The 26,406-nt window shown below is 35.5% G+C and overlaps 1 long non-coding RNA gene across 1 annotated transcript; it reads left to right on the forward strand.

Annotated features, from left to right (window-relative positions):
* Positions 1-5,333: 5,333 nt before the first annotated feature.
* LOC113320324 lies at positions 5,334-12,967 on the forward strand. Its single transcript, XR_003346036.1, has 4 exons — positions 5,334-5,778; positions 5,925-6,011; positions 11,849-11,908; positions 12,256-12,967. It is a non-coding gene; the product is annotated as an uncharacterized LOC113320324 (long non-coding RNA).
* Positions 12,968-26,406: the final 13,439 nt, after the last annotated feature.

Genomic DNA, 26,406 nt, shown 5'->3' on the forward strand with positions numbered 1-26,406 from the left:
TCCATGTTTTTCTCCTTCATCTTCTCTAACTCTACTCTCTCAATAATTCTACTCAACTAATAATAAACTCATCTTTTAATTTAATCTCACTAATTGTTTTTAACTAAATCATTCACTAATCATAACCTAAAATTAATTAAGAGGGTAGATTAGGTATTAAATAAATAACTAGATATGGGGTGACCTAAAATTACTTCTAATACCTTTACCCAAAATAAAACCATGGTCCAAAAAAAACCATGGTCCCAAAAAATCGTTCTTAATCTAGTCTCCTCCGGCACTGACACTACCCAACTCCCCTAACTCACTCTCTCTCCCATGGTCTGTTTGGCACATTGAAAATTTGTATGATGCAGTGTATACTGTGTTCTTGTTCTTTATACTAAGAAAAAATTTCTTTACCCATGAATTAGAGTTACAAATATATTATCCTCCATAACTGTATTTACTACAAAAACGGGTCGATATCTTGATACTTTAAGTTTCCTTTCATGTCCCGCAAGTTTGTATACTGGTTTATTGCATTCTCTATTAATACACTTGCAATACCATGCAGGGTTATCGCTTAATATAATTTTGATATCTAAAATCATAGATTGATTCTCCCAAACTATTCGATGGTGATATTCATTAACTGCATTAGCTATCGTTTGTGCATCCGACTCAAAGCACGCCTCTGGTATCCTAATATCCTTTGCCCATTCCATAGCTAACAACGGTCTTGCACATTCATCTTGCTTTGAGCTTATATATTTGTTTGCATATATACACTTTCCTTGTCCATTAATACCTGCAAAATTACGGATTATTAGTCGTATGCCGCCGGTATGATGATCATTATTAAGATTTTTATATGATGCATCACAGCAAAAGGAAAAGAAAGGTGTTTCTAGTGGCATCCAATAAGTCGTATGTCTCGGATTTTCCTGAACCGACACAGCCGCAATATCTCTTTTCAGCTGCATTTTCTTTCCCGTACTGTTATTTAATTAGCAGTTGGATGCATTTTATAACACCAACTGGGTTTGGACGTATTTCCTGAAAAACCGTCGCAACGTGTTTTCTATATCTCCCAGACCGTGTTTGTCATCTTCACAATCCAATCATCTACCAGATTGGTCATTGTATCAGTGAACCAGCTTTTTATCCATTCTGCTATATTGTGACCGTTTTGATGAATACGTTGGCTTGCTCCTGATACTGTCAACCAAGTAGCTCTTGAGAAAGTGCACTCCAACAAAATATGTCTTGTTGTTTCCACTCCTTGGTTACACATCTTACAATTTTCTCCTCCATAATTCATGACTCTGGCTAGCCTTTCACTAGATGGTACAGTGTCACAAACACACTTGCAAGGGAAATGTTTGACCTTAAGTCAAAAATGTCTATACACTATAATCCTTTCCAAAACCTCGCAGATACCTTATCATAATGATGAGCATTCTTATGTTTAATATCCATTAATTTCCTATAAATTGACTTGACAGAAAACGGGCACGTCCTTTTAAGAGTCCCAGGGCCGGGCGGGAAGGGTAAGCAGGACAAGTGGGGCTTTGGGGCAACAATGGGTGGGGGCAACCAAATATATCTTTTATATTTGGAGTTTTTTGTATAATAAATAATTATTGGAGACTTGCATATAATTTCCATAAAATATAAGGGAAAAATAGGTTAATTAGGACTTAAATAGTTATACTCCCTCAGTCCTAATTTGCGTCTTTTGTTTGCATTTTTTCAGTTTTTCTTTACAAATTATTTTCTGATTATAACCGAATAATTTTAAAAATATAAAATCATTTTTTATGAAACATTAATTTTATATGGTTGATTGATTTTAGAGAATCGAAATTTTAATTTACTAATAACTGAATTGAATCCGTCTAAAAAATTGCATACATAGTCTTATTTTCTGCTTAGAAAAACATATATAATTTACTGCATTTTTGTTAGCATGCATGATGCTTTGGTGAGGTTTTTTTTAGGTTATAAATATTTTTTTTATATCCTTACGATTAGTTAGTCATTTGTGCATTATAAAATTACTAAAATATATGTAACTTATACTTGTCGTTAAAGGAAAAAAATAAAAAATTTGAGCGGCCTTTGGCCGCCCTGTTTGATTTTTGTACCAACCTTGTATACAAAAAATTATTCGTGCATATAAAGCACTTTGAAAGAACTCATTTTGAAGCTCTTGAAAACAAATGTGATAATGATAGTGCATCACGGTGGTAAAATGATATGAATGTGATCAAGTTTCTGCTTAATATTCTCTTTAACAGGGAAAAACATAATATATTGGTTTTGGGGCAAAAAATTCCCAGGAACGGCCCTGAAGAGTCCACACAATTCTATCTTCATTCGTTATGGGAATATGGATTTGAAGTATGGCCTCTGCATCATCTTGAGTAAATAGTAAACAACCTTTGTCATCCTTTATGCCCCACCAGAAATTACACTGAACTTCTTCCATCTCCTTTACTTTTGTCTCTTGGATTCTGAAGACACACATCTGATGCGGAACCATTGTGTTAAGAATATTTTTTACCATCACAGACCGTCCAACATGGTTCATGAACTTGCCATTCCACCTTGTCAGTCTAGTTTTAATGCTATCAACTAAACTTGAAAATAAAGATGTTTTTTTCCTATTTAGAAATAAAGGTACACCCAATTATATATCTCTTCAAGAGACATTTTCTTCATTCTGAATCTTCTTAGTAATATTCTGCAATGACCTGAATTTAGTGTTTTGAGAATAAGACTGCAGAATTCTAAAAGTTGATTTGTTGACCAGAGACTGTTAGAGCATTGCTCGGTCGAACTCGCATCCGTTGTTATCTCAAGCATGTTTGTCAATGTTAGTGATCAAAACTATAAGTCTTTATTTCTAGCCTATTTATATATGTCTCGGACTAGGACATAGATAGTGTAGTTGAGCTTAGATCTCTCGACGTTCATCTCTTGAAGACGAAGAACTACTAAGGGGATCTTTTGGAATTTCTTCGACAAAAGGTATGTGGAGACTTGAACTTATCTATCACTCGGAAAGTCTATTTCTACTATCTCTTATTTGAGACATAAGTCGTGTTACGATATAGTTTTCTCTATACACGTTTGAGATTTCGAGCTGAGTATATCTCGCTAGCATATATTTCTCGAAATATGTGTTGGCAAGCTTTCGCTTCGACCAAGTTCATCTTATATCATGACAAAATTTCCGAGTAATATCTTACATGGTTTGTGTGGTACAATCATTTGATGTAGGCTTGGAATGTTTCGATAATGGTTATTTCAATATCTTGAAAATTGTTTTGATGCTAATAGTATGTAAAAACGGCTATTGTCGTTATAAAATGTTTCAATGATTTAAATAAAGAGTTGATGATGTAACCATCTTTGGATATAAGCATATATAGTGTGTTCGCACATTAGTGTATAAATCCATAAACCGGAAGTCAAGAGTATGGATAAATGTGTATACGAAAATGGAAAAGGAGACAGGTTAAGTATGCGTACGGGTACGCATACTGGAGGAAGTTCTCGAACCGAGAATTTCTCCTAAGTTTGGTTTTTGATAAACTCTTAACTAGTCACCAGAATTTTTCGAACCGAAAATTTCTGCTGAGTTTGGAAACTTTACAAACTCAAAACCGGTTGCTTAATTACGCATACCCGTACGCATATTTAAGCTGGTTACTTTGTCAAATCGGTCAGTTCGTGGACTTAACCATTTAAATCATAAGGAATGCAATCTTTGCAAATCCTCTCTATAATGTCCATGATTGATTCAAGTGAATCAAATCGATTTGATTTCAATTGTGTTTTCTAAAAAATTGAACAACTCTTTAACTAGTTTCATTTGAGTCATTTGAACTAGTTATGGTTAAGATGAATAAGGTTGATATGAGAGTAATCATGGCTAAACTCGGTTAAGTATTTATGAACCAACCTGGTGTACACGTTTAGGTACGGTTACATAAACCTAAATGAGGGTACATTTTATTTTAACAAGCTAAGTTCGATCTAACGGTTTAAAGATATTAGCTTGGTTGAATCAGGTTTTTCATCTGATGGTGAATATTGAATGCTTTGTTACCAAGGTAACTTGGATTGCAAACCCTGATTTGAAAATTATATAAAGAAGAACTCTAGCAACTTGGAAAACTAATCCCCGCACCTCCTGTGTGTTACTAATTGCATAACTCGAGTCGATTCTCCTTTAACCTTAGGTTTCTTCTCGAGACCTTGTAGGTTAACGACTTGAAGACTTCATTGGGATTGTGAAGCCAGACCAAACTATTATCTTTGTAGTTGCGTGATCTGATCTTGCTATTTCTATCGTGTTGTGTGCAATTGAAATAATTGGCTCGAGATTTTATATCTCCGATAGGCAAGATATAAAAGTAATCACAAACAAACTTCGTCTCATCATTTGTGATTCCACAATAACTTGTTTCGCTAGTCGATTAAGTTTATTGTGAGGTGATTGATAATACTAGGTTGTTCTTCGGGAATACAAGTCTGGTTTATCAATTGGTTCCTGTTCACCTTGATTTATCAAAAGACGGAACAAAAACTCTTGGGTATTTCTGTGGGACACAGATTTATTCAATCCTATAGACTTTTCTGTGTGATATAGATTTGTCTACCAAGTCTTCGACCTTGGTTCGTAGCAACTTTTAGTTGTGGGTGAGATCGGCTAAGGGAATCAATTGCGCAGTATCCTGCTGGGATCAGAGACGTAAGGAGCGTAACTGTACCCTTAATCAGTGTGAGATTGATTAGTGTTCAACTACAGTCCAATCCGATGTCCATTAGTAGTATGCTAGTGTCTGTAGCGGCTTAATACAGTGTGGTGTTCAATCTGGACTAGGTCCCAGGGTTTTTCTGCATTTACGGTTTCCTCGTTAACAAAATTCTGGTGTCTGTGTGATTTCTTTTCCGCATTATATTTTGTCATATAATTAAAATACCACAGGTTGTGCGTTGAGATCAATCAATTAGAATATCCAACCTTGGGTTATTGACACTACAAAAATAATGATTTTTAGCCACGTCCCTATTGCCACGAACTCGTATCTCCGTGGCTATTGATCACCTATTTGCCACGCCCAATTCATACTCGTGGCAATAGATCACTTATTTGCTACGACCTGATAAGAATTTGCCACGAGTGGAGCTTTACAGGTTATTAAACTAACGAATGCCTCTAGTGACGACATGGTGGGCCGTGGGTATTGTGGGATTTTTGTTTCGGGATAAAAGCATAATGTCGTGGCTAATATTCTCCACACTATAATCCTTTAAATTCTTCACGATCCCTCCGAGAGGAGAAATAACTCCCCAGTTCCTCCTCAACTCCCTCTCATTCATCTTCTTTCTTCGATTATGTTAAAAGAAAAGAAAACAATCAACGTAAGTAAGATGGGAATCTTTCAAGTAAGATGGGATCTTTGCGGAGTTGGTTCTTAATTTGATTTTCTGCATCTAGGGTTTAAAGCGGTACTGATTCATTTTGTATGAATTAACATAAGTGTACATCGGTCTTCAATTTTCCTATACTACTTAATAGTTTTATCCTTTAATTCGAACTATTTTCTGATATTGGATCAGATTTGGATTAAGAAAATCCACAAATTATTCCTTCAATTGTTTACTTTGAAACCCTGAATACCATTAAAATCAAATCAAAACTGAACGATATATTATATGTTTCCTCAACCTTGATAATGAAAAGATATTTTAACAAACACTAGGGATTAAAATCTCATACGGGTAAGGGATCTTCATCTCTATTCTATTCTCTCGAAAAATATGGATTGTTCTATTTTTATGTCTTGGATTTTAATTTATTGTTTATTATAGTCTTACAATTCATTTTTGGAATCTAATCGGTATTAATTTGAATTTTCTCATTATAGAATTTCGGAATTGATGGAGTTGATTTTAGAAGATAGAAGATGAACATCCTAAAGGTTGATGGGATGAATTTTCTAAAAGGATTACTGGTATGGATTTTCATCTATGTTGTTATGACGCCTGCTTTATGTATTAATGGTTTTTATTATGACTTATGCAATTTGAATGATTTCTTGTTTGTGGTGCAATTTGTTGTGTGTTTATTATTGATAGAATGTATAAACAGTTGTACTTGTTAGGAATTGTTGCTTAATCTAACAGTACCCGGTAAGCACACTAAAATCTGAGTGCTTATCCCAAACTGGTAAGAAATTATTTTGCTTGTCTGTTTAATTTTCTAGTACGGAAGTAGTCGTATAATTAGAATAATCCCAACGGGAATTTCTATTGGCGCAATGCGGAAATGTGATGGGTTTATGGAAATTAAATTAGGGAAAGAGATGTTGGTTAATTGAAAAGTGAGGCTTATATTAATTTGGAAATGAAAATATTACAAAGGCAATTTTTAGCCTATTGGCGCAATGCGGAAATGTGATGGGTTTATGGAAATTAAATTAGGGAAAGAGATGTTGGTTAATTGAAAAGTGAGGCTTATATTAATTTGGAAATGAAAATATTACAAAGGCAATTTTTAGTGTAGCACTTTGACTCACTATGTTTATAAACACTTTGGCTCTTACTATTTTAGCTCTCACTCACTCTCAACTCACTTGAGTTTTTATGATGATTACAAGTGAACCCATCGTCGCCTATTTATAGGCTTTGTGCACCGACCAACAGAAAAATCTGGAAATGAAACTTTCTGGACAACATTTGCCGACCTAAGACTAGTTTAGAACATAACTTTCTAGACCATGACCGAATGACCTAGAGACATAAAACATTCTAGAGTCTATGACTGACTTCGTAATTAGGAGAATGAGAAGAGTCTAGATATCTCTAGACTGGGCCGATCCAAGGTAATCCCATGGGTAGTTTATAGTTAGCTATCTAGATAATTCTAGATTTACCCATCACAATTAACAAATATTTTTAACACCCCCTCTTAATTGAGATGTTGAGCTTATCCCTAAAATGATTGAATTTATCCACCGTGACTGCTTTTGTGAAAATGTCCGCATTTTGTTCTTGCGTCGGACAGAATTGGAGCTCGATTTCCTTGTTCTCTACTAACTCTCTGATGAAGTGATGTCGTAGCTCTATATGCTTCGTCCGTCCGTGGAACACTGGATTTTTTGTCATTGCAATTGTAGACATATTGTCACAGTAGATAGTTGTTGGGTTTTTTTGCTTTTGTTGTAGGTCGGTCATTATTCTTCTTAACCACACTGCTTCACATGCTGCACTTGTTGATGCTATGTACTCTGCTTCGGCTGACGATAATGCCACCGTGCTTTGATTTTTAGAACTCCAAGAGATAACTTTTGTGCCCATACAGAAAACATAGCCTGATGTGCTCTTTCGGTCTTCAATAGAACCTGCCCAATCGCTATCTGTGAAGCCAATTAAATCATTATCTTTTTCTCTTGTATACTTGATGCCAAAATCTTTTGTTCCCTTGATGTATCGGAGAATTCTCTTTGCGGCTGCATAGTTTAACTTGCTTGGCTCGCTCATAAACCGTGAAACAATGCTGGTTGCATTGACGATGTCTGGCCTTGTATTTGTTAAGTATATCAGTGAGCCGACTAGACTTCTGAATAAGGTTGGATCTACTTTTGGCGCTCCATCATTTTTTACCAACTTCTCATTAGTACCCATTGGAGTTGCAATTGGTTTGCAATCCATCATGTTGAACCTTTTCAGTAAGTCTTATGCATATTTTTCTTGAGAAATGAATATTTCTTCTGGAGATTGTTTTACTTGAATCCCAAGAAAATATCGCATAAGTCCTAAGTCTGTCATCTCATATTCTTTCATCATTTCCTTCTTAAATTTTTCTGCCATCTCTTGTTTTGTGCTGGCGTAAATTAAATCATCAACGTAGAGACAGAAAATTAGGAAATTCGTACCTTGTTTTCTGATGTAGAGGGATGGCTCACTTGAACTTTTCTAAAATCCATTATCTCGGAAATACTTGTCGATTTTGTTGTTCCATGCACGCGGTGCTTGCTTCAGGCCATATAGTGCTTTGCGAAGACGATATACCATTTTTTCTTTTCCTTTTCGGATATATCCTTGAGGTTGTTCAACGTACACCTCTTCTTCAAGTTCTCCGTTTAGGAACGCCGACATTACGTCCAATTGGTAGACTTTCATTTTGAGTTGAGCTGCTAGGGATAACACCATCTGGATTGTTTCCATGCGAGCGACTGGGGCGAATGTCTCGTTGTAGTCAATTCCTGGTTGCTGGGAATATCCTTTTGCAACTAGCGTTGCTTTGTGCTTTTGAATTGACCCATCTTCATTATATTTTGTCTTGTAGACCCATTTCAGACCAATTATTTCTTTTTCAATTGGATGATTAACAAGCTCTCATGTCTTATTTTTCTCGATTACTCGCATTTCTTCGTCCATGGCGTTTCTCCATTTTTCTTCTTTTGCCGCTTCCTCATATCTTTGAGGCTCTAGTGCTATAAATGCACAATTAGATATTTCATAAATATCTCTTAGGGAACACACCTTTCTAGGTGGGGCACTTGCTTCCGATGAACTTGGACTTTGTTGTGTTGGACTAGGAGACGTCGGGCTTTCCCGTGGAGTACTTTCTTCCTGATGTGGCTGATCTGGCTCGTCTTCAATGAGTAATGGTAACTCGTGGTTGTCTAGTTCATCATTGCAGTCCCATGATTTGAATTCATCAAAGATAACATCTCTTGAAATTACCAGTTCCTTTGTATCTGGCTTTATAAGTCTATAGGCTTTAGACTCTTCGCTGTATGTATAAGCTTTTCTCCTTTTTCATCGAACTTTTCTCTATGTTGGGATGGAATATGTGAGTATGCTACGCAACCAAAAATTCTGAAAGAAGTTACCTCGGGCTTTTTCTTATGCCAAACTTCATATGGAGTCTTGTTGAGAACTGCCTTTGTTGGAGAACGGTTAAGGATGTAAACCGCCGTGTTGACTGCTTCTGCCCAGTAGCTATTGGGTAGCTTCCTTGCTTTTAGCATACTCTGAGCCATTTCCACGATCGTACGATTTTTCCTTTCCGCGACACCGTTTTGTTGTGGAGTGTATCGGACAGTGAGCTCCTTTTTAATTCCATTTTCTTTGCAGTAGTTGACAAACTCTTTTGAAGTAAATTCTCCACCACGGTCTGTACGGAAGACTTTCAATTGATGGATACTTTGCTTCTCTGCCAGCGCCTTGAATTCTAGGAATTTAGTGAATGCCTCAGACTTTTGCTCGAGAATGTACACCCACATCATCCTGGTATAATCGTCCACGAATAAGAGAAAATATTTTCTGTTGTTGAGTGAAGTTGTTCTTGTCGGACCGCAGATATCAGCGTGCACCAATTCGAGGGGCCTTCTTGCTCTCCACGATGTCTTCGTAAATGGAAGTCTATGAAACTTCCCTAGAATACAACCTTCACATACTTTATCTCCACCGTCGATATTGGGAAGACCAATTACCATGCCTTTTGATTTCAGAACCTTTAAGGATCTGTAGTTGAGATGCCTGTATCTCAAATGCCATAGCTTTCCTTCGTCAATATGGTTTGTACTCATTGCACAATTTTCAATTGATGGCATAGATAAGGGAAAGACAAAATTTCCTGACATTTTTACTTTTTCCACGAATTGCTTATTAATTTTATCATAAATTATGCATTCTCCGTCTTCGAAATGTAGTGAGTACCCTTTTCTTATAAGTTGTCCAACACTTGATAAATTTTGAGCTAGGTCAGGAACATAAAGAACATCAGATATGTATCGAGTTTTACCTGACTTTGTACGTACGGATATAACTCTTCTTCCTTCAAAATTCTGTAACTTTCCATCTCCGAGCCTGACCGGTGGAATCTCTTGTTCCTCCAATTTTACGAAATATTCTTTGTTTCCTGTCATATGGCTGCTGCATCCGCTATCGAAGTACCATATACCTTGTGCTTCTTGTTGCGAGGTGAGGCAGGAATAAAATACTTGATTTTGAGAATCATTTGTCTCGGAATAGTTAGCTTCGTTAAGCCAACAATCTTTTTCCATGTGATTTAATTTATCACATTTGGTGCACTTATATTTACAATTTTCGGTTGCATGGCCAAAATTTTTGCAAACATTGCATCGGAGATTTGAGGAGTAATTTTTTTCGTACCTTTTGTTGTTGTTTCTATAACCTCCTTTTCCTCTTCCACGTCCGCGGTAGAAATTTCTGGGTCCTTGAGTTGACGTCGACCCTTTCTCGTACTGCGAGTTGGATGACGATCCCCCTCTGGAGCTTTCTTTTCTGGCTTCCATATTTTTCTTTTCACTGAAATTTATTTTTGATTGAAACGCCTTCTCCAACGGTTGCTCCGCGAACCTATTTATCCTTTTCTCGTGCGCCTCGAGTGAACCCATTAATTCGTGTACCGAGAGAGTCGATAAATTTTTGGACTTCAATGGCAGCGACGATGTGATCGAATTTGAACGGTAAGCTCCTTAAAATCTTTTCTACAACTCTTTTATTTTCTATGGTATCTCCATAACTACTAATTTGATTTACTATACCAGTAACTCTTGAAAAGAAATTCTGGATAGTTTCATTTTCTTTCATAAGTAGATTATCAAATTCTCGCCATAAATTTTGTAGTTTAATGGAGATTACCTTTTCTGATCCTTGGAATGCTACTTTGAGAATATTCCAGGTCTCCTTCGAAGTTTTCGCCACCGAAATTCGAGGAAAAATTGTTTTGCTTACCCCTTGTTGTAGAAATAGTAGTGCTTTAGCATCCTTCTTCTTGTTTTCCTTGTACTCCTTTTTCTCTGCATCCGTCCATGACGATAGAGCTTCTGCCGTCTCGGGTACCTTATAACCATCTTCTACAAAATCCCATAAGTCTTGTGAAATGAATAATGTTTTCATTTGTAAATTCCAATAATCATAACTCTCACCATCAAAAATTGGAATTAGATTTTGGGCATAATTGAAACCTTGAATACTTTGGTTAATTGCCATGGGTAGAGTTTTAGGATTACTGGGTTAGGTTTCCTTTGATACCAAATTTGTTGGCGCAATGCGGAAATGTGATGGGTTTATGGAAATGAAATTAGGGAAAGAGATGTTGGTTAATTGAAAAGTGAGGCTTATATTAATTTGGAAATGAAAATATTACAAAGGGAATTTTTAGTGTAGCACTTTGACTCACTATGTTTATAAACACTTTGGCTCTTACTATTTTAGCTCTCACTCTCACTCACTCTCAACTCACTTGAGTTTTTATGATGATTACAAGTGAACCCATCGTCGCCTATTTATAGGCTTTGTGCACCGACCAACAGAAAAATCTGGAAATGAAACTTTCTGGACAACATTTTCTGACCTAAGACTAGTTTAGAACAGAACTTTCTAGACCATGACCGAATGACCTAGAGACATAAAACACTCTAGAGTCTACGACTGACTTCGTAACTAGGAGAATGAGAAGAGTCTAGATATCTCTAGACTGGGCCGATCCAAGGTAAGCGCATGGGTAGTCTATAGTTAGCTATCTAGATAATTCTAGATTTACCCATCACAATTAACAAATATTTTTAACAATTTCTAATTTGGTTTTAAAACGGTACCAACCGGCGACCTTTTTGAGACCATATATTCAATTGTGGCGGTGATGCGGATCTCATCTTCTTGCTTTAGAGTTTTGAGTTGATTTCTTGTGTTATTCATTTGGAATCTTACTGGTGATAACTCACAACTCATCATATATTAACTCGAATCCCTCTTTTAAATTTGACTTTGTATTTAGTTTATTAAATCTTTGTTGTTGTGTTTGTTACTAAAGGGAAAGCGAAGATGGTATAAAGACAAAGGGTGCATCTTTTGAAGCAGTACTCTCCACTAGGTCAGCTTTCCATGTTCTTCAATTCATTCATTTTCCGTACACAACTTCATTACTAGTTAAACTATTTTGCAGATCGTATGAGGTTCGATTTATGTTCTCATTTTCCAGTCACCATTTATTTAAATTCCTATTTATATTTGATATGCTTTTGACCCCTCTATTCGTCTTACTTAAAATTTTGTTTAGTAATTCCATACTCTGCTTGTGGTCTTATCATGGTTATAGTTCTGTCATTTCTTTTTCCAAAATTTTGAAGTAACAGTTATACTTTATTTATCTAGGATATTTTCCGTATTATGTTTTATATCCCTTTTGCAGTTATTGATTTGTTCTTCTTGTTGTGCTAGACTCGGAAAACACTAAATCAATTCAAATCAATGTCGAAAGGAAACTCGTTGGTGAAAATATCAAGGTTTGGTTTCCTGATTATTAAGCACAAGAGTAAATAGATTGTGGTTATGAGATTGTGCGAAATGTAATAGTTATATTCGTGGATATATAACCATGCATTCCGCACTTGATACACTCCTCATGTGTCACCTGAATCAAATCAACTTTCATAGTTAATATTGGCATGTGAAACTCTAGCTTCCCAGTACATCCACCAGTTTCCCCTATCTCATCACTGGCGACGCTCTCCATCTTTCGGATCGATTTGGCTACCTCAAAACTACAAGATTCTCCAGTGCAGACGTCTGTAATGCAATCGTCTTCGTTTTGATCACATTATATATTGGGTAAGATGGTGTCTGAAGTTCTTACTGACTGCCGCTGGCACTGACTTTGTGAGATTATTTGTTGTCTTGCGGATGTTTATCTTGGCGGGCTGAAATTGTGAAGTGAAGTTGTCATCCACTTCTCACGCATATGCTACATGAAGATTTTAGAATACCCCATTTAATTCTCTATTAAAGGTTAAAGTGGGATGCGAAGATATCTCATAAGCTGTTAGAGTCCAGGAGAAACCAGTTCATGTCGGTAATGTTTTTTTTATCTTGTTTCAATATCGTGAACTGATAATTGTATTATTTGACTCAAAAGCTCAGTTGTAATTGAATCTTCTTGATGTATTTTATGGTGATTGAATGAAAGCTTTTATATTTTCCTGCCTGTACTTTTAGTTAATGATTTCAGTACGAAATGTTAATACTTGCTAAAACCGAGCCATGGAGAACTAGAATGAAATGAAGATATATGCATTGAGAAGTGAACCTTTGCCACGGCCATAAGATGTGGCAGAAATGTTAAATCATGCTGCACGTGTGTGCTCAATATTGACGGTATCAAGTCGTGGCAAATAGTTATGTGGAATTTGCCACAAACAACAACTGTGGCTATCACCGTGGAAAATAGTATTAGCCACTGGATTATTTGTTATGGCAAGTCTGCCGTGGCAACTTGGCAATTGCCACGGATTTTTGGTAAATTGCCACGGTTCTACAGCGTGACTAAAACTCAGTATTTTTGTAATGTGATTTACATTGATTGACACTTGAACATTGGTCTTTGGTACCGTTCAAGTTACTCCTCTTATATTCAATCAGGCTCGCAGATTTATATTTGCTGATTGCGGATTGAATTAAGAGTTAGAGATATTAAACTCTTTGATATACTTTATTCTAAATTGAGTCTGACTGTCTAGTTGATTCTCTAGAAAGTGTATTGGAGTAAGTCCTCTCAGATTGCCAAACAAAAGTGTTGGGTGTGGTCGTTAGACTCCCGCATTTTCAGACACTGTACTGAATTTATTGATGACTTCAAGCAGATGGTCTGCATTATGAATATTAGCCTTTGAAAACAACAAGCAATCATATGCAAACAATTATTGTGTTACTTGTGGTGCATTTTTAGATATTTTGGTACCCTGTATTTTCTTTTCTTGTACAGCCTTAGCTAGAGCTCTTGTAAGCACTTCTATTGTGAGCAAGAATAAATACAGTGACAATGGGTCACCCTGACGAATTCCCCTTGATGGTTTGAATGATTTTCATAGTGATCCGTATAGAAGTATTTATATCTCTGTTGTACTAACACATTCATGAACCAATTGACGCCATTTGTTGCCAAATCCCAGTTTTGCCATTACATTTTTTAAAAACTTCATTATACACGATCAAAGGCTTTACTCATGTCCAGTTTTAAACCCATGAAGCCTTTTTTAGTTTTTTTCCTCTTCATACAGTGTATTGTTCGCAAGGAATAACATTTGAATTGTAATCAAAGATCAAGGCTTGAAAATATGTTGGTAATAGACAAAGATATCAAACATCGTAATCCGGAACAATTACACTCACTTAGATGAGAAGCCTGGATATTTTACCACCTCTCATCAAGAACAAACTTCAAAAAATCACTTAAAATCAATTTTCAGATATCTATCTTAAGGGATCAAAAAGTCTGAAATGAAGAGAACTTTGCAATTTATCTATCTTTCCTGAAAGAGATTACGAGATCCTCGATAACAGAAAAAAAAGATCGGGATATATACGAACAATCAAGGTAAAGATAGTCATACCCGGCTTCACGAATACCCAAAACGAAGTCTATCAGTCTTAAACCCAATTATGTTTCTCGGAGGAAACCTAAGTTCATAGAGGACGACTTTAAATATCAACTAGGACACAAAGTATCAGGGATTAAAATTCTCAGTTGAATATCTCTATTTATAGATTTTCAAGACTCAAGGTTGTTTAAAATTCGAGCTAAGATAATTGAGAATCAAGCAAACACTTTCTTTGTTTATATCAAACTCTAGTTAGGGTTTCAATTAAAACATGTTAAAATTAATCTTGAAAAAACAATGAAAGAATATACACAGTGGTCCGATTACCGAACTGTGTATAATGACCTATCTGATTTTCCAAATATGCTTTTCGAATTATAAGCAAGTTGATGTTCATTTAAACACTCAAGAATTTAATCACGATATATAGACATAAGTGTTGTAGTGATTAATAAAGCTATAGAAGTATTTAAGAGGGTCATAGCAATGTTAAACATTTTTAAAAAGATAAGTGTCTGAGATCTACTAAATTCTACTTGGACCGTTGGTGACATGGCTCGTGAACTATAAGGATAAAGTTCACGAGTCACGGAGCTACGATTTGTGAAACGGGTTTGACAACCCTACTGGGCTCAAAAAATCATATGTACATCGTTTGCAACTGGCTTTGTACTTGGTTTATGCACTTATATGGACACAATTCTCTAGTTGTGTTTGCCAATCTTAAGCTTTTAATTCCAACACAAAAACTTCAGTTCACCACGGTTCATGAAACGCGTTCGTGAGATGTTTTCAACTAAACTTGTGGTTTGCGAACATTTTTTCCAACCTTCCGGTATTTCTGAAATCAGATATCTATGATTTGCAAACTTGTTTTCCAACCTACCCTGAGCAGAAATATTAGAAGTTAATAAATATCTCTCTTATGATGTTTGAAACATCCCCAAATGATAAAATCACTTATATGGGAGATTTTCAATTGATTCACAAATTAATTCTCGAATAATAAAATGTTTCGAACTAATATTGTTAAGAACCTTTGGAAATCTATGCTTGAATCATATTTCAATATTTTTAACAAGACAAGCTTGACTCTAAATTTGTTGTTTCAAAATCTACTAGAATCCATACGACATAGTCTCAACGGATATAATGCAAGATCGTTAGTGAAAATGCGGGTGTCTAACAACCACACCCAACAATTTGTTTGGCAATCTGAGAGGACTTACTCCAATACACTTTCTAAAGAATCAACTAGACAGTCAGACTCAATCTAGAATAAAGTATATCAAAGATTTTTAACATCTCTGTTTCACAATGTAATCAACAAATCAAACAGATAGAAATCCGTGAGCCTGAATATTATGTGAAACAACTTGAACGGTACCAAAGACCAATGTACAAGTGTCAATCAATGTAAATCAACAACCAAAAGTTGGATATTCTAATTGATTGATCTTAACGCACAACCTGTGATATTTCAATTATATAACAAAATATAATGCAGAGAAGAAATAACACGGACACCAGAATTTTGTTAACAAGGAAACCGCAAATGCAGAAAAACCCCAGGACCTAGTCCAGATTAAACACCACACTGTATTATGCCGCTACAGAAACTAGCTACTACCAATTAACTTCGGACTGGACTGTAGTTTAACCCTAATCAATCTCACACTGATTCAAGGTACAGTTGCGCTCCTTACGTCTCTGATCCCAGCAGGATACTACGCACTTGATTTCCTTAGATGATCTCACCCACAACTAAGAGTTGCTACGACCCAAAGTCGAAGACTTGATAGACAAATATGTCTCACACAAAAAAGTCTATAGGATTGAATAAATCTGTCTCCCACAGAAATACCCAAGAGTTTTTGTTCCTTCTTTTGATAAATCAAGGCGAACAGGAACCAATTGATAAACCTGACTTATATTCCCGAAGAACATCCTAGTATTGTGGAATCACAAACGATGAGACGAATTTTGTTTGTGATTACTTTTCTATCTTTCCTATCGGAGATATAAAATCTCGAGCCAATTATTTCAATTTCACTCAACACTATAGAAACAACAAGATCAGATCACGCAAATACAAAGACAATCGTTGGGTCTGGCTTCACAATCCCAATGAAGTCTTCAAGTCATTAACCTACGGGGTCTCAAGAAGAAACCTAATGTTAAAGGAGAATCGACTCTAGTTATACAACTAGTAACACAGGAGGTGTGGTGATTAGGTTTCCCAGTTGCTAGAGTTCTCCTTTATATAGTTTTCAAATCAGGGTTTGCAATCTAACTTACCTTGGTAACAAATTTAGCATTCAATAATCACCGTTAGATGAAAAACCTGATTCAACCAAGCTAATATCTTTCAACCGTTAGATCGAACTTAGATTGTTACACACAAATGAAATGTACCCTCATTTAGGTTTATGTAGTCGTACCTAAACATGTACACCATGTTGGTTCACAAATAGTTAACCGAGGTTAGCCATATGGTTACTCTCATATCAACCTTATTCATCTTAACCATAACTACTTCAAATGACTTAAACGAAACTAGTTAAATAGTTGTTCAATTGTTTAGAAAACACAATTGAAATCAAATCGGTTTGATTCACTTGAATCAATCATGAACATTATAGCCACAGTTTGCAAATATTGCATTCCTTATGATTTAAATGTTTAAGTTCATGGACTTGACAAAGTAACCAGCTTAAGTATGCATACGGGTATGCGTACTTAAGCAACCGGTTTTGAGTTTGTAAAGTTTCCAAACTCAGCAGAATTTTTCGGTTCAAAAACTTCCGCAGTATGCATATGGGTACGCATACTTAAGGTGACTAGTTAAGAGCTTTGTCAAAACCAAACTCAGCATAAATTCTCGGTTTGAGAACTTCCGCCAGTATGCGTACGGGTACGCATACTTAACCTGTCTCCTTCACCAATTTCGTATACACGGATATTCTCCCCCTTTTTGTCAAAAAAATTGACAAAGGTACGAAAATTAGTGGGATCCTAATGAAATTTCCACGGAGATACATCATGACCAAAAGGTGTATTAACATACCAACAAATTTAGATGCAATCATAAAGCCGAAGCTAAATGCATTCATCAAGGAGTTAATGAAGATACAAGATAACCCCCAAAAATTCCATAGCCGCACTCCCCACAAAGATTTGGCAATTAAGAACAAGTTCAAAATGAACTCTCCCCCATAAAATGTCATCCCCGAAGGAACAACAAAGGCGACCTTACTTTCACAAGAAAAGAAGGATTTCTTTGGACAACCAAATCACATGAAAACATGAATTTGTATCCACAAAATTCAATTGAAATAACCACAAGAGAACCATGGTTAGGTCAATCGAAAAATACAACCAAATTAATCACAAGAGAACCCATGATTAATTCAATTGGAATACACAACCAAAATAAACACAAAAGGCGATCAATTTAATTGGTCATGCTCGACATAAGCGAACTTACGGACCAACAACTAAAGTAACCAAAAGAGAATGATTAATTTAGTTGATCATGTTCGACATAGGGAACCTTACGGGGCAACAACTAAGTTAATCATAAGAGAATGAACAACTCGGCCGATTGTGCTGAACATAAGAAATCTTATGGAACAACACAGTATATGCACAGAGATTGTGCATCGGAGGTCGACCAAATACTGCGGAATAGACAAGGATTCATTCTATTTTTCATCACTATTTGCACAATGACATATAATACACTAAATCCTTGTAAACAAAAGTTTTATCCTTTCTTTTTATCAAAACATGACATAAAAGGCTTTAACTTTTGTATTGTCAAAAGTTCATTCTATCTTCCATCAATACATTCATATCGCCATAATAGAGATAACTTTTGAAAAAGTATGGGACAGTCACAGGTTCACGGACGTAAACAACATATCCCATACCAATTTGCAATATATAAAATCATAAAAATTAAAATTGCAAAAATTATCTTTCAAAAAATATTTAGAATTTAAATAAATAAATCTAAAAACAATGAAGATGAAAATCGTGGGACATAGCTATGTGTACACACAATAATGGCTATTCCAAACCCTAGTTATTCTTCAAAAAAAACAAAAAATAAAATTTACTAGACAATAAAGTTAGACGAGATCAGCAACCATGGAACGGACAAGGGTGAGTTCATCAGTTGCTTTCTTTAGCTCATCCTCCAAAAACACTAGATTCTTTGATGCAATCTCGAGATGTTCACGCACGACCTCAAAGTCTTGAAGAAGATTTCCAACCAATTGGACAAACATATGGATTGGAAGATCTTTTTCATGATCAATTGCTTTATAGCAAATAACGGGAATGGGATAATCATCAAGTTCAAAGGTCATCTCATCAAAGTTGACTTCCTTTTTGCTTCCTTCCATCGTGCACTTGCTCAACCAAACTTAGTAGAACACTTGGTGTTACCGTACCAGTATATATGTATCATAAACTTGATACATATTTAAAGGGAAAAAAAATTCCACAAGAGAAACTAAGGTTTCTTGTATACGTTCGGTAACGGCCCGGTGTGCATAAGTACATGGTTAAGACCTATGGCGAGGTCAATTAATTAACAGATGGAGTAATCAAGTTAAGAGAATAACATGAATCATTGAAACAAGGTGACTCGACTTTCATTCTAGGAAGAAGAACTAGTGCGTATTAAGAAGGAATTAAAACTGTTTCCAGCATCTACATGAAGAAATAATATTATCATCACAATATAATATAAACCATTTGTCAAGAAGAAGGTCTTCATTGAGAGTTATGTGTATCTTCGCATTGGTCTGTAGAGAGGATACACATAAGCGAATAGTCAAGTTGTATTTTGAAGAACATAAATTTCATCAGAGGTATTGGCACACTCCTTTTTACTCTCCTCCCTTATACAAGAATTAATAGGAGAATGACAAGAGTTACCTGGATCAGCTTCTTGCCTTCTTGATCTTGCGCTTGAGACCGTTGATAGTGGTCTTGATATTCGAGACACGATTATTAATCTGAATGTAATCAGGGACACTTATTTCAGAGGAAAGATCATTGTTGAGCGAAAGAGAGTGTTTGAAGAAGTTTTTTTTTTTCGACATCTTTTCCTTCTTATAGGATTTTCAGATTTATCAGTCATCCATATAACCTTGTTCCTTTAGCCATTGTAAGTGGAGGAAAAATTATATTTATCCTCAAGAACTGGTCCATTGGGACATTTTTCTTGATCGTGGAATGAATTTCTACCTGAACACTGAGGAACTGGTTTGACTACTTCTTTGGACATCCATATGAGAATGTTGTGAAGTTTTTCATTCCTTAGACGAAGATAACATCTTTTCTCGATGTGACCTTTCTTACCGCAATAAAAGCAGTTTAATGGACGATTTATATTCGTTCTCAACTGAGTTGTTCTTGTAGGCTCACGTTCTCTATTTTTAGATACTTCTACGGGATGAAGAAGGTTTTTAGCCTTGAAAAAACACGTATTACCACTACTTGGAGCGTCTGTTCCTTTATATCCCATACCACGTGTATCACGATGTTCTTTACATGCTCCAAGCATAGAAGATAGTTTTATAGATCTAGAATTGAATTTATTCAAATTCATTTCTAAAGCCTTGGCCTTCTTACAAGCCCTGCTATGTTCGGTCTCCAATTGTTTTTCTCTCATGACAAATGCCTTTTCTCTGATGTTAAAACAATCTTGTTGGGAGACACAACTTGCGTTAATTTCTGCAACTCTTTCTTCCAACGTAATGAGATTTTGACGAAGACCATCAAATTCAGAACACTTTGAACATATGTCTTCGTTACGATATTTAAGAGAAACTTGTAAAAAGCTATCATATCCCTTAAAAAGTTTTCTCAATTTTCGGTTTTCAACACAGAGAGGAGTTAAAAATTTAGTCAAGCAGGATGTTGACTTTTTTTTTATGAGATGATCAAAGAGAATAATGTACTGAGAGACTTCTTCTTCGACATTTTGTCCTTATTCTGAGTCACTTTCATCAGAAAGATCATTTAACTTTTCATCAATACTGGCTTCCCAGTTAAATATAAATTTAGAGGAAGATGCAGAAATTGCATTCTCAGTGGAGCCATGACAATTAACCAAGTTGAAATGTCCATGAACTGGTGGCGTAGGTTTAGAGATCTTTTTATCCATATCAGATCGCTACAAACACAGACTTATGAGGTATTTAATGTGTTTTCCTGCTCTGATACCAATTGAAAATGCGGGGGTCTAACAACCACACCCAACAATTCGTTTGGAAATATGAGAGGACTTACTACAATACACTTTCTAGAGAATCAACTAGACAGTCAGACTCAATCTATAATAAAGTATATCAAAGAGTTTTAATATCTCTATTTCACAATATAATCAACAAATCAAACAGATAGAAATCCGTGAGCCTGATTATTATGTGAAACAACTTGAACGGTACCAAAGACCAATGTTCAAGTGTCTATCAATGTAAATCAACAACCAAAGGTTGGATATTCTAATTGATTGATCTTAACGCACAACCATAATATTTCAATTATATAGTAAAATATAATGCGGAAAAGAAATAACACAGAGACCAGAATTTTGTTAACGAGTAAAACGCAAATGTAGAAAAACCCCGGGACCTAGTCCAGATTGAACACCATACTATATTAAGCCGCTACATACACTAGACTACGACCAATTAACTTCGGACTGGACTGTAGTTGAACCCCAATCAATCTCACACTGATTCAAGGTACAGTTGCTCTCCTTACGTCTCTGATCCCAGCAGGATACTACGCATTTGATTCCTTTATTTGATCTCACCCACAACTAAGAGTTTTTATGACCTAAAGTAGAAGACTTGATAGACAAATATGTCTCGCACAGAAAAGTCTATAGGATTGAATAAATTTGTCTCCCATAGAAATACCCAAGAGTTTTTGTTTTGTCTTTTGATAAATCAAGGTGAGCAGGAACCAATTAATAAACCGTACTTATATTCCCGAAGAACAACCTATATCAATTACCTCACAATAAACTTAATCGACTAGCGAAACAAGTTATTGTGGAATCACAAACGATAAGACGAAGTTTGTTTGTGATTACTTTTCTATCTTGTCTATCAGATATATAAAATCTCGAGCCAATTATTTCAAATGCACTCAAAACGATAGAAACAACAAGATAAGATCACGCAACTACAAAGATAATAGTTGTGTCTGGCTTCACAATCCCAATGAAGTCTTCAAGTCGTTAACTTACGGGGTTTCGAGAAGAAACCTAAGGTTAAAGGAGAATCGACTTTAGTTATGAAACTAGTAACACACAGGAGGTGTGGGGATTAGGTTTCCCAGTTACTAGAGTTCTCCTTTATATAGTTTTCAAATCAGGGTTGCAATCTAAGTTACCTTGGTAACAAAGCATTCAATAATCATCGTTAGATGAAAAACCTGATTCAACCAAGATAATATATTTCAACCGTTAGATCTAACTTAGCTTGTTACACACAAATGAAATGTACCCTCATTTAGGTTTATATAGCCGTACCTAAACGTGTACACCATGTTGGTTCACAAATAGTTAACTGAGGTTAGACATATGATTACTCTCATATCAACCTTATTTATCTTAACCATAACTAGTTCAAATGACCGAAATGAAACTAGTTAAAGAGTTGTTCAATTGTTTAGAAACACAATTGAATTCAAACCGGTTTGATTCACTTGAATCAATCATGAACATTATAGCCACGGTTTGCAAAAATTGCATTCCTTATGATTTAAATGTTTAAGTTCATGGACTTGAAAGTAACCATCTTAAGTATGCGTACTTAAGCAACCGGTTTTGAGTTTGTAAAGTTTCCAAACTCAGTAGAAATTTTCGGTTCAAAAACTTCCGCCAGTATGCGTACGGGTACGCATACTTAAGGTTACTAGTTAAAAGCTTTGCCAAAACCAAACTCAGCAGAAATTCTCGGTTTGAGAACTTCCGCCAGTATACGTACGGGTACGCATGCTTAACCTGTCTCCTTCACCAATTCCGTATACACACATATGCATACTCTTGGATTTCGGTTTATGGACTTATACACTCATGTGCGAACACACTATATATGCTTATATCCAAAGATGGTTACATCATCAACTCTTTATTTCAATTATTTAAACATTCTTCTATAATGTCAATAGCCGTTTTCACACACTATTAGCATCAAAGCAATTTTCAAGATATTGAAATAATCATTATTGAAACCTTCCAAGTCTTACACCAAATGATCGTATCACACAAACCATGTAAGATGTTACTCGGCAATTTTCTCATGATATAAAATGAACTTGGTCGAAGCGAAAGCTGACCAACACATATTTCTAGAAATATGTAAGCGAGATATACTCATCTCGAAATCTCAAATGTGTATAGAGAAAACTATATCGTAACACGACTTATGTCTCAATATATGAGATAGTAGAAATAGACTTTCCAAGTGATAGATAAGTTCAAGTCTCCACATACCTTTTTTCAAAGAAGTTCCACAATCTCCCCTTAGTAGTTCTTCGTCTTAAAGAGATGAACGTCGAGAGATTTAAGCTCAACTACACTATCTATGTCCTAGTCCGAGACATCTACAAATATGCTAGAAATCAAGACTTATAGTTTTGATCACTAACATTGACAAACATGCTTGAGATAGCAACACATGCTAGTTTGACCGAGAATTGTTCTAACAATTAGTAAAATAAAATGGTTTAGTATTCACATACCTGATAAAAGAAGTTCTCCAAATGTCTTCGTCGATCTTCAGTCTTCGGGGGTGATGTATCATACTCAACTACCAAATCCTAACCTAGTCCGAGACTTGACTTAGTAGATTAGAAATCAAGAAATAGTTTCGATCATCTAACATTGACGACAAGCTTGAGATAACAAAACTTGTGGGTTTAACAAAGCGTTTCTCTAACAGTGGATGCATTTCCAAAGAAATATTTTGAGTTTTTGAGAAAAATCCATCTTCCAAAAAATGTCCAAAAAGAAGATGTAGAATTTAAAGAAGACGGAGCAATAGGGTTATGCAATTTTTCATAAAGTAATTTTATAGTAAAGATCCCATTACTAGTTAACAACCATCTCAATCTGTCCTGTTTCAATATCCAACATTGATTGTGAAAAATCTGATTTATAAGATTCTTTTAACAATACAAGAAGGAAAGTTATTTCTAACATTTCTCAGGTTCCACTTAGTGTTTGAGTCAATTACTCTGACACAAAGTAACCGAAATCGTTTCTCGGACCTACTCGGTTGTGGAGCTTGGAGAGAGGAGCAATGAGTTTGGACTTGGAAATCACCGAAACTCGGTCGAATACGCGGAACCTATTTATTAAAGACTTATATATTGCTTCTCATAGATTATGATTTGTACCTAATTAGAATTAAAATTTAACACAATCATGAAACTAAGTGTGTATATTACTACAGTAGAACCTCCATATATTGATACTCCATATATTAATAACCTCTACATATTAATAAAAACTTATGGTCCCAACTTGGGCCAGTGAGAAATACTAATAACCTTTCCAGTTTAATATTAATGATTTTTTCCAGTTCCGGCTTAAAGAATTTACCTCCAAATAGTAATAATCATGTTATATTAAATAATATATATCTAGTTACATTAAATTTATGATTAAACAAAATACTTATCTATAGTTGTTTGAGGAAAAAAAGTAATTTTTTGGATTACTACAACATCTTTTAACTAGCGGATGCGTAATATCTCATCAACATATACACCTTCTTGTTGAAGCCAAAATATTTCCAACTTGTCGAGCATGTTTAAAGCTTCTTGGAACTAAAAATTCCAAGATATATACATGCACTTGTATATTGGAACTATAAAAGTGTATATACATAATCTAACTACAACTACAAATACATTGCCCATACATTAAACTTAAATTTTTACATTTCCTATGGGTACCTCTCTAATAACCTCCCTATATTAATAATTTTGCGGATGCCCAAGAGTATTAATATAGAGAGGTTCTACTGTATATTGAACGTACTTATCTTTTATTTAGAGGTTTTCTATTTGATAACTCTCATCTGAGGGAATACAAAAATTTTCTTTTCCGATTTTAGTGCATGCAAGGCCGACTCGGAAAAATCGATAACTCGTTTTGCTCAAAAATCGGTCCAAAGTGACAGAATCGGCTGCCTTAATCGGTAAAAATCGAAAGTTTCTTGGAATCGGAAATCGCCTCGGTCATATAGCCTGTAGCGATTACTCGACGAGTAGTCGACCTTTGAGACAAATTTGACGACATTGCTCCGACATATTACTTTCGGTACGTAGAACCCACATATCATTCCATATGTATATCATCTCCCATCCCCTATCTCTCAACAACTATACTTTTAGATAATTAGGATTCCTTGTAAAATGTGTTTTCATATTTAAGAGGTATTATAATGCTTCTTGGCATATAACAAGTTTGAGTTCCTAAAATACTTGGATATCAATAACAAGGACCGTAATGATTTAGGTTGAGTTGCTAGTATCCACGCTAATTTGATTAATTTAATTTAGGTTGAGTTGCTAGTCTCCGTGCTAATTTAACAATAATTATGGCTTTTCTCATTATATCAGATTCTTTAAAACCTAAACCCCATTGAAATTGGCTTAGAATCTACCATGTTTTCATGTAAGAACATTACTGTATCTGTTTTTACTCCACTAAATGTTCTTTTTGTTTTTGCCCCACGAAATGCCTTCTGGACATTACTTATTCTATGCCACATATAAGTATCGAAAATGATTTTTTCACCAAGAGATTATCCCTTGGTTATCACCGAGTGAGAGAGTGATGTGGGACCCACCTCCATCTTCACATATCAAAATGCAGAGAGGCATTCCTCTCGTCCACCGGATCTCTTACCGGGATAAATCACGGGAATTATCCGGTATGTGTAGAATCATTCTAAGTATTGTCTTAAGAACTCCCATGCTTTCATGTAAGAACATTCGCCAATTTTGTTGTTGCAGTATTTATCCTACAGCACATGTACATATAAGTAATTAAAAAGGATATATGCTGAGTACCTTCTATAGGTAAGCATTTTCCTTCAAATTTTGCATCAACAGGAATCAGGGATGTTGCACATCATGGATGCTTGACTCAGGGATGTACCATCGCTAGCAGGTCTGAATTTCAATCTTAATTCAGATCTCCCCTTCATGTATATATACTCTAATTGGATTACATGATATTCAGAAGCTATGATTGAAATCATATCCACTAAATCTTGGAGAATGTGGAAAGAAAGATGCTTGAGTATTTTTCAAGGAAAATCGAAAACTAGCCTGCAAACATCTTTAACAGTGCTAAGACACCTTAAATTTTGGTCAACATCCTTGTTAGATAATTCCTTTGCTTTGATTTCAGGACATACATCTGTTTTAGGAGCTGCACTAAGAACTCATACAACACGGAGTACCAATGGCAGCAAAAAATGGACTCCACCTGAACCAAATAATTATAAAATTAACTTTGATGCTTCATGGATAGATGAAAATAGTCTCACACGATATGGACTAATTTTACGTGCTGCAACAGGTACAACTATCCAAGCTGGATTTGGGACCATCCATGCCTCCATCTCTGAAAAGACAGAAGCACTAACATTGCTTGAAGTAACAAGGTGGGCAACAAGCATGGACTATCAATTTTTCTGGAATGAAGAAGATTGCAAGGGAGTTATTGATTTTGCACAAGGTTAATCAAACACAATTTAATGGAGAAATCAAGTAATAATCTCTGAAGCCATGAGAATTTTAAAGTCATGTGAGTCTTTTTTGGGTTTTATTTTTAATTATAGGAGTAGCAACAAGGTGGCAGACGTTCAAGCAAAACAGGCAAGAAACCAATGTGCTCACAAACAACAATGGAGACAAATGCCATCTTTCATTTAACCTGCTTTAGATT

The sequence above is a fragment of the Papaver somniferum genome, chromosome 11, assembly GCF_003573695.1.
Source record: "Papaver somniferum cultivar HN1 chromosome 11, ASM357369v1, whole genome shotgun sequence".
Classification (NCBI taxonomy): domain Eukaryota; kingdom Viridiplantae; phylum Streptophyta; class Magnoliopsida; order Ranunculales; family Papaveraceae; genus Papaver; species Papaver somniferum.